The sequence below is a fragment of the Acanthochromis polyacanthus genome, chromosome 23, assembly GCF_021347895.1.
Source record: "Acanthochromis polyacanthus isolate Apoly-LR-REF ecotype Palm Island chromosome 23, KAUST_Apoly_ChrSc, whole genome shotgun sequence".
Lineage (NCBI taxonomy): Eukaryota > Metazoa > Chordata > Actinopteri > Pomacentridae > Acanthochromis > Acanthochromis polyacanthus.
In genome coordinates, this window is record NC_067135.1 from 25433077 (window position 1) to 25446895 (window position 13819).

Sequence of the window (13819 nt, forward strand, 5' to 3'; positions counted from 1 at the left end):
GCAAAAACTGGCCCAGAACTTGGTACTACCAAGGCAGGAAAGCCAACTAAAGAACATGTACAAGATTAACAAGACTAACGAGTCTTCGCCGCAGAGCAAAACTACCAGGATGCTAGAATTACAGAATCTAACTAGGCTCTCTCGAAACAGGAATACACAAAAGTGAACTGGTTCACTGAACGAGCAGGGAACTGAACTGTCTGAAGTTGAGAACTGGTGACAGGAGGACACAGCGGGTGAGGGGGCACATGGTGAGGGTCAGACAGAGGTTGGTGCAGAGGTGGGTGTGAGGATGACCAGAGATTGGCGTCTTGTCTGGTGCCATGGTGGTTGATGGAGACCGTGGTGAAGTGGGGAGATCCAGGCAGGGAAGGGCGAGTGGGCAGGAGTCCAAACTGAAACAGAGACATATGAATGAGTACGAGCACTAACAAAGGGAACCAGACAGAACCAGGGCCAACACTAACAGGAGAAGTTCATGATCTGTCGATGAGTAGTTGCAACTTCTGGCCTTTAAGGGAAGAGGAGGTAATGTGGTGATCCTTCCCACCTGCTCACCCACCAACTCCACTGATTCCGATTAGCAGCAACTGTCCAGCTGCCACACTCACCCAGGAGAGGGAGGGAGAGATGGGGGAAGGGAAGCAGAATCTGTCACCACCTGGCAGCTGAGGTGGAGGTCGTGACAACAATTGAAAATGTGACGTTTCTTTCAGGTTTTATAGTTTCAAGCTTATCCATGAAGTGAAGTGAGCATTTTTTCCCTTAAAGACAACACGTCTTTCAAGCCTGTTGGTGTGTTTTGGGGTTCAGATGATGAGCTCATGAAGATAATTAAATGTGTTTTTCATTGATATATTCAATTCTTAACAAAATTGTGATTCCTCTCAGGTGATCCTCTGCACTTTATTGAGTTTATGACGATGCCACAAAAAATCTTATCCACTATTTTCCATTTGTGTTGTTATTTTTCAGCTACAATGGACAAATCTGGTTACTCTTTAACTGCTTGTATTGTCATTGCTGTGGCTTCTGGCATTGCTGGAGTGGCTATTGGTGTTGTAGGAACTGCCAAATACAAGTGGAAAATGATGCGTAAGTCACAGTTATCAGATATAAAATCAGTATGTTTCAGTTCAAAACTCTCGTGTTCCTTTGTGCTCATGACTGTAACTTTGCTCTGACTCTTTTTGTAATAATAAATGTCATGTTCTTGTCATTTCAGTTAATGTGATTGCAGCTGTATCCACGCTGTTTGTTCTCATGTTCTTAACGGAAGGCCTCATAAAACTGGCTGTCAGTTTATTACCAGCTCTTTATGTCACAATTAAATGGAAGCGTAAGTCACAACTCTGTGGTGTTCAGTGATACTTTCAAAATATGTTACACCAAAGTTCTGCAAAGTTCTACTAATATTTTCAGTGGGAAGTTTTCTTTCAGTTCCTCAAGGTAGGATAACTAAAGGTGTTCCAAAAGCATTTAGGGACAACTTCATTAGATCCTAATGTTCTCAAATTAAATCATGCAGAGAGAACATTCTTCCTTTATTATTATGTAACATCATGGAACATTGTGAGAACGTTTTATAGGTTCTATAATGCGTTCACTTAACAACATCCCCAGAACATTACAGCTAGAATGTTCCAGTGTTAATATATCACAGTACAGAAACATCTTCAGATGTCATCTGAAATCTCAATAACAAGGTGGGAACATCTAATAGAAGAGCGTAATGTCTTTTCCCTCCTCTGTTAATATATCTTACAGCAGGAATGTTTTATAAAAATAACAATAAACCCTTAAATATGTCATGAGTAGTTGCTGTTTTTAATCCAAAATGTGCTATTTTAAGTTATTTTGGCTCTTAAACTTAATCAAGCTTCTAACGTAGTTATCTCTGTGAATATCGGAACCAAAGTGTGACGTTTTCCTCAAAATAACCACAAAGTTTTGGTGTTTAAACCAAACAGTGAGATTTAAAAAAAAACAAGACTGAGTGAAAACAATATTTAAGACACAGTTGGTCAAATGTTATGAGAGGAGTGAACTTGATAAAAATAACTGGTGAATATTGTTTAAAGATTATGAGGGTTTCTGAAAGCACTGTTGATTTTTCACATTGTGTCTCCACAAAAGGTGACAAAACAGAACTGGAGAAGAAAAACTCTGAACTTCTCAAGGATTTTGAGAAGAAAGAAGAAGACCTGACCTTGATGCTGATGGAGAAGGCTGAACTGGAGAAGAAAAACTTTGAGCTTCGAAAGGATTCTGACAAAAAAGAACAAGACCTGACCAAGACGCTGATGGAAAAGGCCGAACTGGAGAAGAAAAATTCTGAGCTTCTCAATGATTTTGAGAAGAAAGAACAAGAACTGACCGAGACACTGATGGAGAAGGCTGAACTGGAGAAGAAAAACTCTGAGCTTCTCAATGATTTTGAGAAGAAAGAACAAGAACTGACCAAGACGCTGATGGAAAAGGCTGAACTGGAGAACAAAAACTCTGAGGTTCCAAAGGATTCTGAGAAGAAAGTGCATGATCTGGTCATGACACTGATGGAGGTGAAGACCGAACTGGAGAACTGGAGGAAAAAACTCAGAGACGTCCTGGACGACATCGAGAAGAAGAAAAAAGAAAACAAACAGAAGCTGCAGTTGGTGGAGAAAGAAATAACCGAGAGAGAGGCCAATTTTGACAAACCTGAAGAATTATTAAGAGAAAAAGAAAACTTGTTACGGGATCAGTGGAACCTGGACCAGATAAAGAAAGACACAGAGAGACAACTGCTGAACATTGAGAAACTGATGGATCCCATAGAGATGCAGGTTACTAGAATACACAGAGAGGACAAAGAAAACGTGCAAACTTGTCTCAGACAATAGAAAAAAAAATAAGGTTAATTCGGTTTATGTTGTTTAATTTATGAAACTCTAAACTGCTTTTTTTTTTAACGTGTGTTGTACTTTTCCTCATTGTGGTTCATTTTTCACTCCAATTGTATTGTACAATACAATACAACTTTATTCATCCCCGAAGGGAAATTCAATTGTCTGGGGTCTCATCTGCGTACTTGTGAATTAAGTAATCTAATTGCAGATGGTAGAAAGATTTGCTGAATCTTCCTGTCCTGCAGCGCAGGGATAGGAGCCGTTCACTGATGTTTTGTTGTTCACTGAGGCAGATGTGAAGTGGATGGTTTGCTCTGGCCTTTTTTGTAGATGAAGTCTACGTTTGTAGACCAGTCCAACTTACTATCAAGGTGGACACCTAAATATTTATATGATGTCACCATCTCGATGTCCACGCCACAAGTGTTCACTGGAAGAAGAGGGGGTTAGGATCTGCAGAAATCTATGATCATTTCCTTTGTCTTTGAGGCGTTGAGTAGCAGGCAGTTTTTGTGACTCCAGTCACTGAAGGCACTTATCAGATCTCTGTATTCAGCTTCATGTCCATTTCTGATGCATGCCACGGTAGCAGTGTCATCAGAATATTTCTGAATGTGGCAGGACTCAGTGCTGTATTTGAAGTCAGATGTATACAGAGTGAACAGGAATGGAGCCAGGACTGCTTCCCAGCCTGACAAACTGTGGCCTTCCAGTCAAGAAATGTATGATCCAAGAAACACAGAAAGGATCCACTCCCATCTCCATGAGCTTGTCTTTGAGTATGGTGGATTGGATGGAGTTGAATGCATTTGAAAAATCTATGGAAACAGAAGAACCATGAAGAAGGAGAGAGAACTTAGAAATGTCTTCAGTGCTGTGTAAAATAACTCTGGAGCACTGAGTTCCAAATTTTTAGTTTTTTACTGAATCTTGTTTGAGAAAACAGAATTTATTTTCAGCTAATTGTTAAATGTAGAACAAAGTCTAATCAAATGATATTTATATATTTAATTTTCAAATAAAAGAGCAGGTCTCGGATTAGTAGCTCAGTGATTGTTGTAAATAAGAGGGTTCTGTTATGATCCTGCCCCTGGCCTTCTTTCTCCTTCTTCCTCTTTTCTTCTTTCTCCCTTCTTCCTGTCTTTGTCATCTGTCTCTTTTGTATTTCTCTCACTCATCCTGTCATCTTTCTCTCCTTGTCTTGTCCCTGTGGCTCCTTCTGTTTGTGTTTGTTGGTCTCTGCATCTGTCTGTCTGCCTCCCTTGTCTCACTGACCTGCCTGCACATCAGCTGTAGTAATTAGTTCATTTTATTCACCTGTTCTCAACCTCACCTATTTAAGCTCTGTGCTTTCATTCAGTCCCCGTTGGATCATCAACCCACAAACTCGGTTTTCACATGGACTCTGCTTCCCCACTTTTTGGACTCCGTTTTCCTTCCTCCTGGATTTTCCCACATGGACTCAGTTCTCCTCCCGGTTTCTCACAGGCTCTACTTCTGTCTCCAGCTTGATTGTCCTGTCTCATCTCCATCTGCTCCTGGATTCTCTCAGCCCGTTTCCCTCTCTGTGTTCGTCCCCCCCCATCTTGTGAATACCCCTCCTGAGCTTAGTTTTGTTATGCAGTTTAGTTTTGTAGACTTCCGTTTTTTGTATTCTTAGTGTTGGTTTTGTACAGTTTGGTTTTGTTCTGCCTCTTGTAGTTCAGTTCTTTCACGTATTGGTTTAGTTATCTGGTTTAATAAAACTCTTTAATTTATTCACTTGTCTGCCAGTTTTCTGTGTCTGCACTTAAGTTCTCCAGCTCCCCCATAACAGATTCCAGTTTTTTTTACATTTCTTGCTTGAAATAAATGTGTGATTTTGGTGCTTTTTTTTTTTTTTTTTAATTTCAAACCTGTGATGATCCTAGGGCCAGTAACTTCCGAAATTAATTTAATTGTCAGAGAATCATTGGACCAGCTCTCCATCTAACGGGTCCGGTTTCAACAGCCCATCTGACCCAGATGGGATCTGAAGAACATTCAAGCTGGTATTCGAGGAAAATTCGCCTACCTTCTCACTCCCTCCATCCAAACATCTATCCCGCTTCCTCTGATAATTTAAGTGAGTAGCCATTTTTGGATGATCAAATCAACTACCAGTCATGTCTGTTAATGGCAGCTTTCCTCTGGTTTCCTCAGCTCTCCTTTGGTTAGTTGCTAGGTTAACGTTTAGAGGATGTTTTTAGCTAGAACCCAAAAGGTGAGAACTCACAGAGCAGGTATACAGGTACACTGAAAAAACTGACTTTTGGATATAGTAAATTCTATAAAATTGACTGTAATAATACTTACACCATAATATAACTGGAGGAGAACAAGAAAATCCAAAGTAAAAGGATAAATATTAACACATTTTATTTGTGTAAAAAATGCACTCTATGAAAGAAGTAAAACCTGATCTAGATTTTCTGATAGTTTTTAAGTGTGACAAAAGCGTGAAAATATTGAGTAAAAGTAATTAAAAAGTGTCTCCCATTTGAATCCGCGCATGCGCACTCGGACAACGGTGAGAGCGAGAGAGAGAAGCTGGCCAACGTCATGACACACAGGAGTTCCTGCATGTCTGGACACGTCAAAGCAAGCGTAAGTTTTAGTTCTTATATTTGTTCTAAATTGTAATACCACCTGCAAATGTCTCATACTTTGACTGTCATGTAATGTGGACGACTGTTGATGCAAAAGCACCGTTTCAAATGTAACTCAGAGCCGCATCCATGCAAAACGAAACTTAAGAACTTCACATCATGTCCTGACGAAAAGATAGGGCTGTTGCGCTTGCTAAGATTCTATTGGATTTTTATACATCATCTTCTCTGGATGTCTTGCTCGTGTTTTGTCACACCGGCACAATATAATGTACATTTTGCAGTCAGGGTCTTATTAGTGAGCGTTCCCCAGCCATCCCCAAGATACGTTGCTAGCTTGTTGAGACCCGAACCACAAACACAAAATTTAAATTTGAGCATGCAGTTGAGGCAGACATGACTTCTTCTTGTGCATAAACCAAACTTCAGCAATAGAACATTAACAATTGCTTCGTCTTAGGGCTACTCAATTAATTGAATTTTAATCGTGATTACAATTTTGGATCCAGACGATCTCAAAATTCTTATGATCGAGTGAAAACGATTATTTTGTTTACGTTCTGTTTTTTCCTACTACTGTGCTGTCCTCACAGCACCTAACTCTGTGCTGCTGTACAACAGAGAACCATTCAAGCTAATTTTCGTACACAGGATTTCCTTTTCTTGTCTTTATGAAGTCGCCTTGAAGTCAAAAACAGTTGAACAATAGATAGATTTCTCTGGGGTTCAAACAGTGTAGAGCGAACAGTTCTCTCGTGAAAGTTTCTTAGCTTCATCTAGCTTTCTCTTCTATGGTACAAAACAAAGATCATTTTTAGTTGAGTGAACACCCACTCTGTCATAAACAACTGATCCTCTGTAGAGGGACGTTTCACTCTGAAGACTTTTAACAGTGGCCTTTTAACCGTTTTAACATTAAATTAACTTACATATTTATGCACAATGAACTTATGTCTTTTAAATAACTTACTACAGTTATGAAATTATAAACGTCTTTAATCTGAAGGCATAACAAGTACATTATAAGATATTGTTATATATTTAACAGGAGAGCGTTTTTAAGCATGTTCAATAAATGCTGTTCCAAATTCAAGACATAATCATGTAGATAATTGTGATTTCAATATGGACTAATATAATTATGATTATGAGTTTTTCCATCATCTAGAAGCCCTCTTTGTCTCTATGTAGTTTGACATGACTGTTGTGCTATTGTGCTATTCTTCCATTTGCTTTTTTCTGTCTCTTTTTTTAATTTGAGAGCAGTCATTTTTAGTAACAATAATCTTATCTTTTCATTTTTAGGTTGACGATCACCCATGACATGGTCCTGCAAAAGTTGCACATTTAGGACATCAAAATGGTTGGAGCTCTTGAAACATTATGGACTCATCTGTGTGTGTGTGTGTGTGTGTGTGTGTGTGTGTGTGTGTGTGTGTGTGTGTGTGTGTGTGTGTGTGTGTACTTGTTTCTGCTATTCCGGTGGGGACTTTGACCTGACTATTTGCTATAAAGGTGGGGACTTGTCTTACGGTGGGGACCTAAAATGAGGTCCCCAGGGGTGGCAACACCGTTTTCTTGGCCATATTGTTGTTAATAAAAAATGTAAAAGTGCAAAAACGTTTGTTTAGGGTTAGGCATTGATTTGGTGATGGTTAAGGTTAGGGTTAGGGTAAGGGTTAGGAGTTAGATATGAATGGGAGTCAATGGTAAGTCCCCACCGGTATAGAAAAACAAACGTGTGTGTGTGTGTGTGTGTGTGTGTGGTGTGTATGTGTTGGGGTTGGAGATGGAGATGGGGTGGGGGGAGGGGACTGTTTTTAACATGTATAGCACTTTGTGCTGCATTTTAATGTATGAAAAAGTGCTCTATAAATAAAGTTTGATTTGATTTAATTTGATTTGATTTAAGCATTTTTCAAGTAGTCGGACACTGCCATGCCTGTACTCTGTCCTTGTTCCTTTAAAACTTGGGGTGCAGTTCGCACACATTTATCAAGGGACCACACAGAAAGGGAGCACTTGGGGCAAAGTCTATCATTTAGCTGTCTTATCTGTAATTCATCTAATTTTGACACAGAGAGGCAGTATTTTGATCACCTTGGAGGTCACCCGAAAAAACCCCCGAAACTGTTCATTGTGTGTTTAAAGACTGTGACTACAGTACAAATATATATTCAACATTTGCATCTCATAAAAGTAGGAGGCATAATCCTCATTGTGTTGAAGATTTCAAACCTTCTGTACTTCAGGCAAACTTAAGTCAGACAACAGAAGATAATTGCTTGTTTTTAAATGAAAGTGACAATTCTGATGAGACTCTTGTCAAGGAAGGAGAAGATTTAGGTAAAGTAATTGTTGATCACCTAGCTACATTATTTCTTAAGCTAAACTGCATCTTCAATGTTCCTAGCAGGTGTATAGATGAGATTGCGGAAGAGTTTCAATTTATTACTTCTTCAGCATCTGCACCAGTGATAAATAATATTATACATGACACATTACAACGCCATAACTCCCCTGTTGAAGAGTTGGTGATCAGCGACTTGGTAAAAAGCCTCTGCCATTTCAATCCTCTTACTTCAGCCTTAAGTGAAAGTGGTCCTCTTGCTACAGCATTCAAGAGACAAAAGTATATAAAGGAACATTTTAATATTATTGAGCCAGTAGAGTATATTACTTGATGCCAAAGAGGGAAGGACATTCCAGTATGTACCAATTTTGCAGTTGTTGTTAGAAATTCTGAAAAAAAGGAACATTCAAGAGATACTGTTTGGTAGTGAAAAGAATTGTGGTTCTGCAGGTCAGTACGCTAGTTTTCGGGATGGTTCTCACTTCAAGACAAATACTTTTCTTGTCGAACAGGAGTCGAACAGGAGGACTTTCGTTGCTGCTTTACTGTGATGATTTTGAAATATGTAATCCTTTAGGAACATCATGAAAGAAGCACAAGGTCACTGGTGTCTATTGGGTTTTGGCAGACATCCCATCTGCATTAAGGTCTACATTAATGTCCATTTACCTAACTATTTTGTGTAAAGCCAATGATATTAAGACCTTTGGTTATCCCCGTGTGCTCGAGCCATTGATAAATTATTTGAAAAAATTTGAAGAGGATGGTCTCTATGTGCCCTCTTTAGGAAAAATCATAAAGGGTACTGTATTTTCTGTCATTGCTGACAACCTTGGGGCTCACTCGGTGGGTTTCTTGAAAGTTTCAGTGGGTCATATTTGTGCAGATTTTGTCTTGTAGAGCGGTCCCAGATTTAGGAGCTTGAGGTCAGGACGGGTGCAATTGCTGGCCAAACAAAACAACAGCACAAGTTGGACATTGAAGCAGCACTGTCTAGTAACACACATAGCGTAAAGAGTTAAAAGGCATTGTGCAATTTCTCAAGCACTAAATCATTTTCATGTGACAACAGGTTATCCACCTGATGTGCTGCATGACTTACTTGAGGGAATTGTGCCATTAGAGTTAGCATTGTGCTTGGATCTTTTGATAAAGAGAAAGTATTTTTCTTTGGAGGACAAATTGTCCCCAAGGTATACCACCAAGCTTTGCCTCACGTAAAACCACTGGGGGCAACGCACATGAAAATTGGTGCCTTCTAAGGCTGCTTCCTCTTATGATTGGCCCCAAAGTGCAGGAGGAGGAACAGGCATGGCAGCTGCTAATGACTCTCAAAGATCTAGTAGAATTAGTTATGTCACCTACCTTTGCAGATCAAAGCATTGGCTACCTAGAAAGTCTTATCGCTGAACACAGGCATAGATTTAATAGTGTTTTTGCTCATGAGAAATGGATTCCCAAGCATCACTATTTTGAGCATTACCCACAGCTCATTAAAGGATTTGGCCCACTTGTGTCCTTATGGACAATACGGTTTGAAGCAAAGCATCACTTCTTCAAGAAGATAGTAAAACAAACTAACTGCTTCCGAAACATTTTGAAATCTATGGCCAAAAAACACCAGGCAATGATTGCATACCATCTTCACGGCTCTGATGTGAAAAAATCAGCAATCTCTGTGTCACAGTTGTCAAAAGTTCCTGTAGAGGTTGTAAATCAGAGCATCCAGGAATTTCTATTGCAAGCTTTTCCTGAACAGAGAATCGTTCATATGACAAACAAGGTAGAATTTCAGGGCACCATTTACAGCACTGGCATGATATTGGCATATGAAATAGTCCAAATCATTGTTGTTTGTGACAACTTGGCATTTCTAGTGAAACTACAAACTTCGTGGTATTGTGAACATTTAAGGTGTTTCTCATTGGAGTCCACAAGCATTGTCAAAGTAGTTGGACAGTCACAACTCACTGACACCTACCCACTGGCTGCCTATTCAGTGGAAGGCAAGTGAATGATCTCTCTTAAACACCATATCTGCTTGCCAAACTAGGTAAAGTATCACCTTATTGTTTCTTTTTTTTCAGAATCAAGCTATGCACATTTAAAGTGATTGTTCAGATTTTTTGACATGAGGTTGTATGATATCTTCGCAACGGGACGCAGTAAATAAATGGAAATATCCCTTTAACAGAATCTTACCTAATCATACATTTACTCTCGATTTTATTAAAAAAAATGTTCACTGATCTGTCTCGTACATTGGTCAGCAGCACACCTAAACATAACTTCTAGACAGACTTTTCAGGTTGGAAACCACAATGACAAAAGATAAATATTGCTCACCGTAAACACATTACATATTTTACCTCACATCACCAGAGTTGCTGTCATGCCACCTTTTTAGTGGGGTTTTGGGATTTTGATTGGTCTGTATTAAAATTAAAGTTGCTGTGTTGCAGTTTGTCTTTCTCATAAAAAGTGATTCCATTGTAGGGATTACAGAGCATACATCATATAACAATGTAATATACATTCCATATAATGGAATGAGTTTTCATTTTAATCACAGTTTCTTAAAGAAAAAAAATATTGTATGCTCTTGTCTAATCACATTGTATCCCTCTTCATTTTGTTTTTTGCAGGGCTTTTACCCAGTTCAGTAATGCTGCCTTCACCAGCTCTACTGCGTGTTATTATTGAAGAAACACAGATTCACAAGTTAGCCTTACCAGAAGGTATCCCTACCACTGTGGATGAACTTGTGACTGCTCTACAGTAACATTTTCAAATCAAAGAGAGTTTTACTGTTATGTATATGGACAAAGACTTTGATAATCAGTTCTTCACGCTGACATCAACAGACCTGATTAAGGACAAAGACACTATAAAATTAGTTAAAAGTGAACCTTCTGTTATTCTCACATTGACTCCCATCGATGAGCCTGCAGCATCTTCCTCTTCTGCCTCACTTCTGGATCAGTCTTCGCTGGATGATGCTTCCTCAGTTTGTTCATCAGACACCATCATTCTGCCAACATCCCCAGAGCACAGGTCAGAACGTTGGCCAGCTAATTTTGTGTTTCCCACTTTTTCATACAATGTCGAGATACTCCTCCAAGAAGGAAATAACGCTTATGAAAGGGATGGCTCACTTCTTCAAAATCCAGGCATGAACTCTGACATACTTGAGAGACTTGCTGAAGCCATTTTCACATTCACTGCCTACCCCACTGGACTTCAAATAGAAGCAGTTGTTGAAGCTCTGCTTCACAAGCATCCTTGTCTCAGGAAGCCTGCAACCTCATTTTCAGGCATGTATGGGTGGCAGCAGCGTCTGAAGTTTAAGATGGCTAATTATCGTTCCAAAATGAGAAGGCTTCAGGTTGACTGTCCTGAACTGGACATCAATTCCTTCAAAAGGAAAGCCCCTAGTGAGAGAAATCCTACCAAAAATTGTAAGAGACCAAAACGGGCCGAGGTCAATTACCTACCGCCACATCCAGTTGGAGAAACTGATGACAGCCTAGAGATGGTGAGGCAGGAGCTTCTTGAAGAAGTTAAAAAGAAGAACAACACCAAGGTTATTCAAGAAAAGATGGCCAGAACGTTTTCCTTTCGGAGGTTTGAGATCATCAGCAGGAGTCCACCTTCTGGTGATTTCCAAGAAAGATGGCCAGTTTTATTTTGTGAAGCTGAGGTGGGTGAAACAAAATTCAAAAACAAATTGACTCCTTTAATGTTACATGTATCCATTGTTTCTATTAAGCACATATTTGTTTGTGCTTCTTGTTCTTTCAGATCAAGGAAGAATTCAAAAGAATAACAACAATTTCCCTGGAACAGACCTTTATGTCCAGACTTGATAGCTACAAACCAAAACTCATTGATCTGATGAGAGTTAAGGGAGGTGTCCTGGGTGCAAAGCTGACCACCCATGGAAAAACTAAGTCAGGTGAGCAGTGCTCTAGTTGTGTTGATTTGTTTTTGACTTGTAGATTTTGTCCGTCAGGTCAGAAATGACTGGTCAATTAAAAAATGTCCAGTTTTGTGACATGTCTCTACCACACTAAAAATTCATTTTGTAGGAATCTAGCGAAGGCCTCTGGAATTCCTGAGCCAATCAAACTCAGATAAGCTCCCCTCTCCAGCACTGAACTCTCTCCCTACAGGAAGATTGGGACATATGTATGTCTGTGTGTTTTCATTCACAGAAAGATGGATCTCCCTGCTGAACCTACACCTGGAAGAACTTTTTTTTGTTTTTTTGAAAGACAATGACTTTCACTTTTATGCTTAAATGTTTTGTTGGACAAACACCTTATTTCTGCTCTAACCAAACTCTTCCTCCACTCTCCTGGAGTGCTCGCTCTGGTCCCATAGCTGCCTTCCACCAGATAAGATAACAAGTCATAAATTTTGGAGCACATGGGAGACTGGTACAGAGAGAGACACTTTCTTAAGGAACAAAGAACACTTGCCAAATTAATATTTCTGATATGTATTTTGTGTTGTCATGATTACCAAAGTTACTGAAAGTCCTTTGTCTGTAGCATATTCAAATTTGACACTTCTATATCTTGCAGAAGTCCAGATATCAAAATGTCTGGTTAATTCATTTCTTCCACAGGATACAATGATTTGGAATGAATTCCATTATTAATCCCTGAATTTTCTCTCTGTTAGGAATGTGAAAGGATGACCATTGTATTTACTCATTACCAAATGTAGGACTTATCATATTTTCACTGTGACATATATTTTTAGTATATCCAAAACATAATATGCACATATGTATCAACCTGCACATTTAGGAACATGTGGTCACGTCTACTTAAATGGATTATGGTGAAGGAATAGACAGATCGTTTACCGGTTTTAATATCACACATTTTTAATCCCTTTTGGGCCATCTCTTCTCTCTATGTCTCTGCTCTCTCAAACAAAGGAATTGCTGTTGCTCGGCAGATTTCGCCGAAAGTTCCTTTCTCCACCCAGAGAAACACTCCCGAGACCTTCGACCTTTAAAAGGCCGGACAGCGCTCGGTCCGCTCTCTTCCTGTCTTTCACCCTCTGGAGACTGCACGTCAAGGTCTTCCATTATTTTCCTATCTAGAAGTGCGTTTTTTCTTTCTTCTGAAGTTCTTCATTCCAAAGTTTAACTATTTTATCCTTTTTACTTTTTATAATTAATTTAGACATTTTGCTCACTTTAAACCGAATTTTATTTGTTTGATCCGGAGAATCGATTCAGAACCAACATTTCCTTCTCTTAATTTGGCGGCTCTCCCTCAAGCTTCCGTTTTTTTTCCACTCGGCTAATGCCTACTAAAGCCTGAGAGCCATCATTATTAAGTCAAGCAGCATCAACCCAAATCCTGGCTTCATTCAGCTGACCACACCGGAAAGCTGCTGGATCAGATCTCCTTCGACAGAACCGATCTCCCTATGCAGGACGACCATCTTCGCCACAGTGACACACATCGTCTGGGAGGCAAAGCCATCCTGGCTCGCTGCGAGACGTCACCACGGCATCCTCTGCGTCCCAGCATAAGACGGTTCACTTCCGTAAATCCAGCTGAGTTTTCTCTGCTTGATCTGGGTGATGTACTAACTGCTTAAAGGCATTATGGAGGATGTTTTTTTTTGTTTAATTTGTCTGATTCACATAAAATGAATATACTGACCTTTAGTGGACTTGTATGTATGGTCTTTAAAAGAATTTAAAAAAATAAAATAACTGTGGACATGGCAGGACCTGAAAAACATCAGCCAATCAACGCGCTCTGACCGAGGCGTTTGGTTTGCTCCCTTTCCTGTCAGTCAAAAATCTTCCGGCTCAGGCCAAGTTACGTAGATTACGTACGCCTTGGACTTACGTGTTTTCTGTATGTGTTGCTTTGGTATAGCTTCATAGTTAGCTGGCGACTCTTTTTGCTCATCTTTCTTTA

The 13819-nt window shown here is 39.6% G+C and overlaps 1 long non-coding RNA gene across 1 annotated transcript; it reads left to right on the plus strand.

The window, feature by feature from the left end:
- Positions 1-974: 974 nt before the first annotated feature.
- On the plus strand, positions 975-1809 carry LOC127532364 (uncharacterized). Its single transcript, XR_007939746.1, has 2 exons — positions 975-1095; positions 1226-1809. It is a non-coding gene; the product is annotated as an uncharacterized LOC127532364 (long non-coding RNA).
- The last annotated feature ends 12010 nt before the right edge of the window (positions 1810-13819 follow it).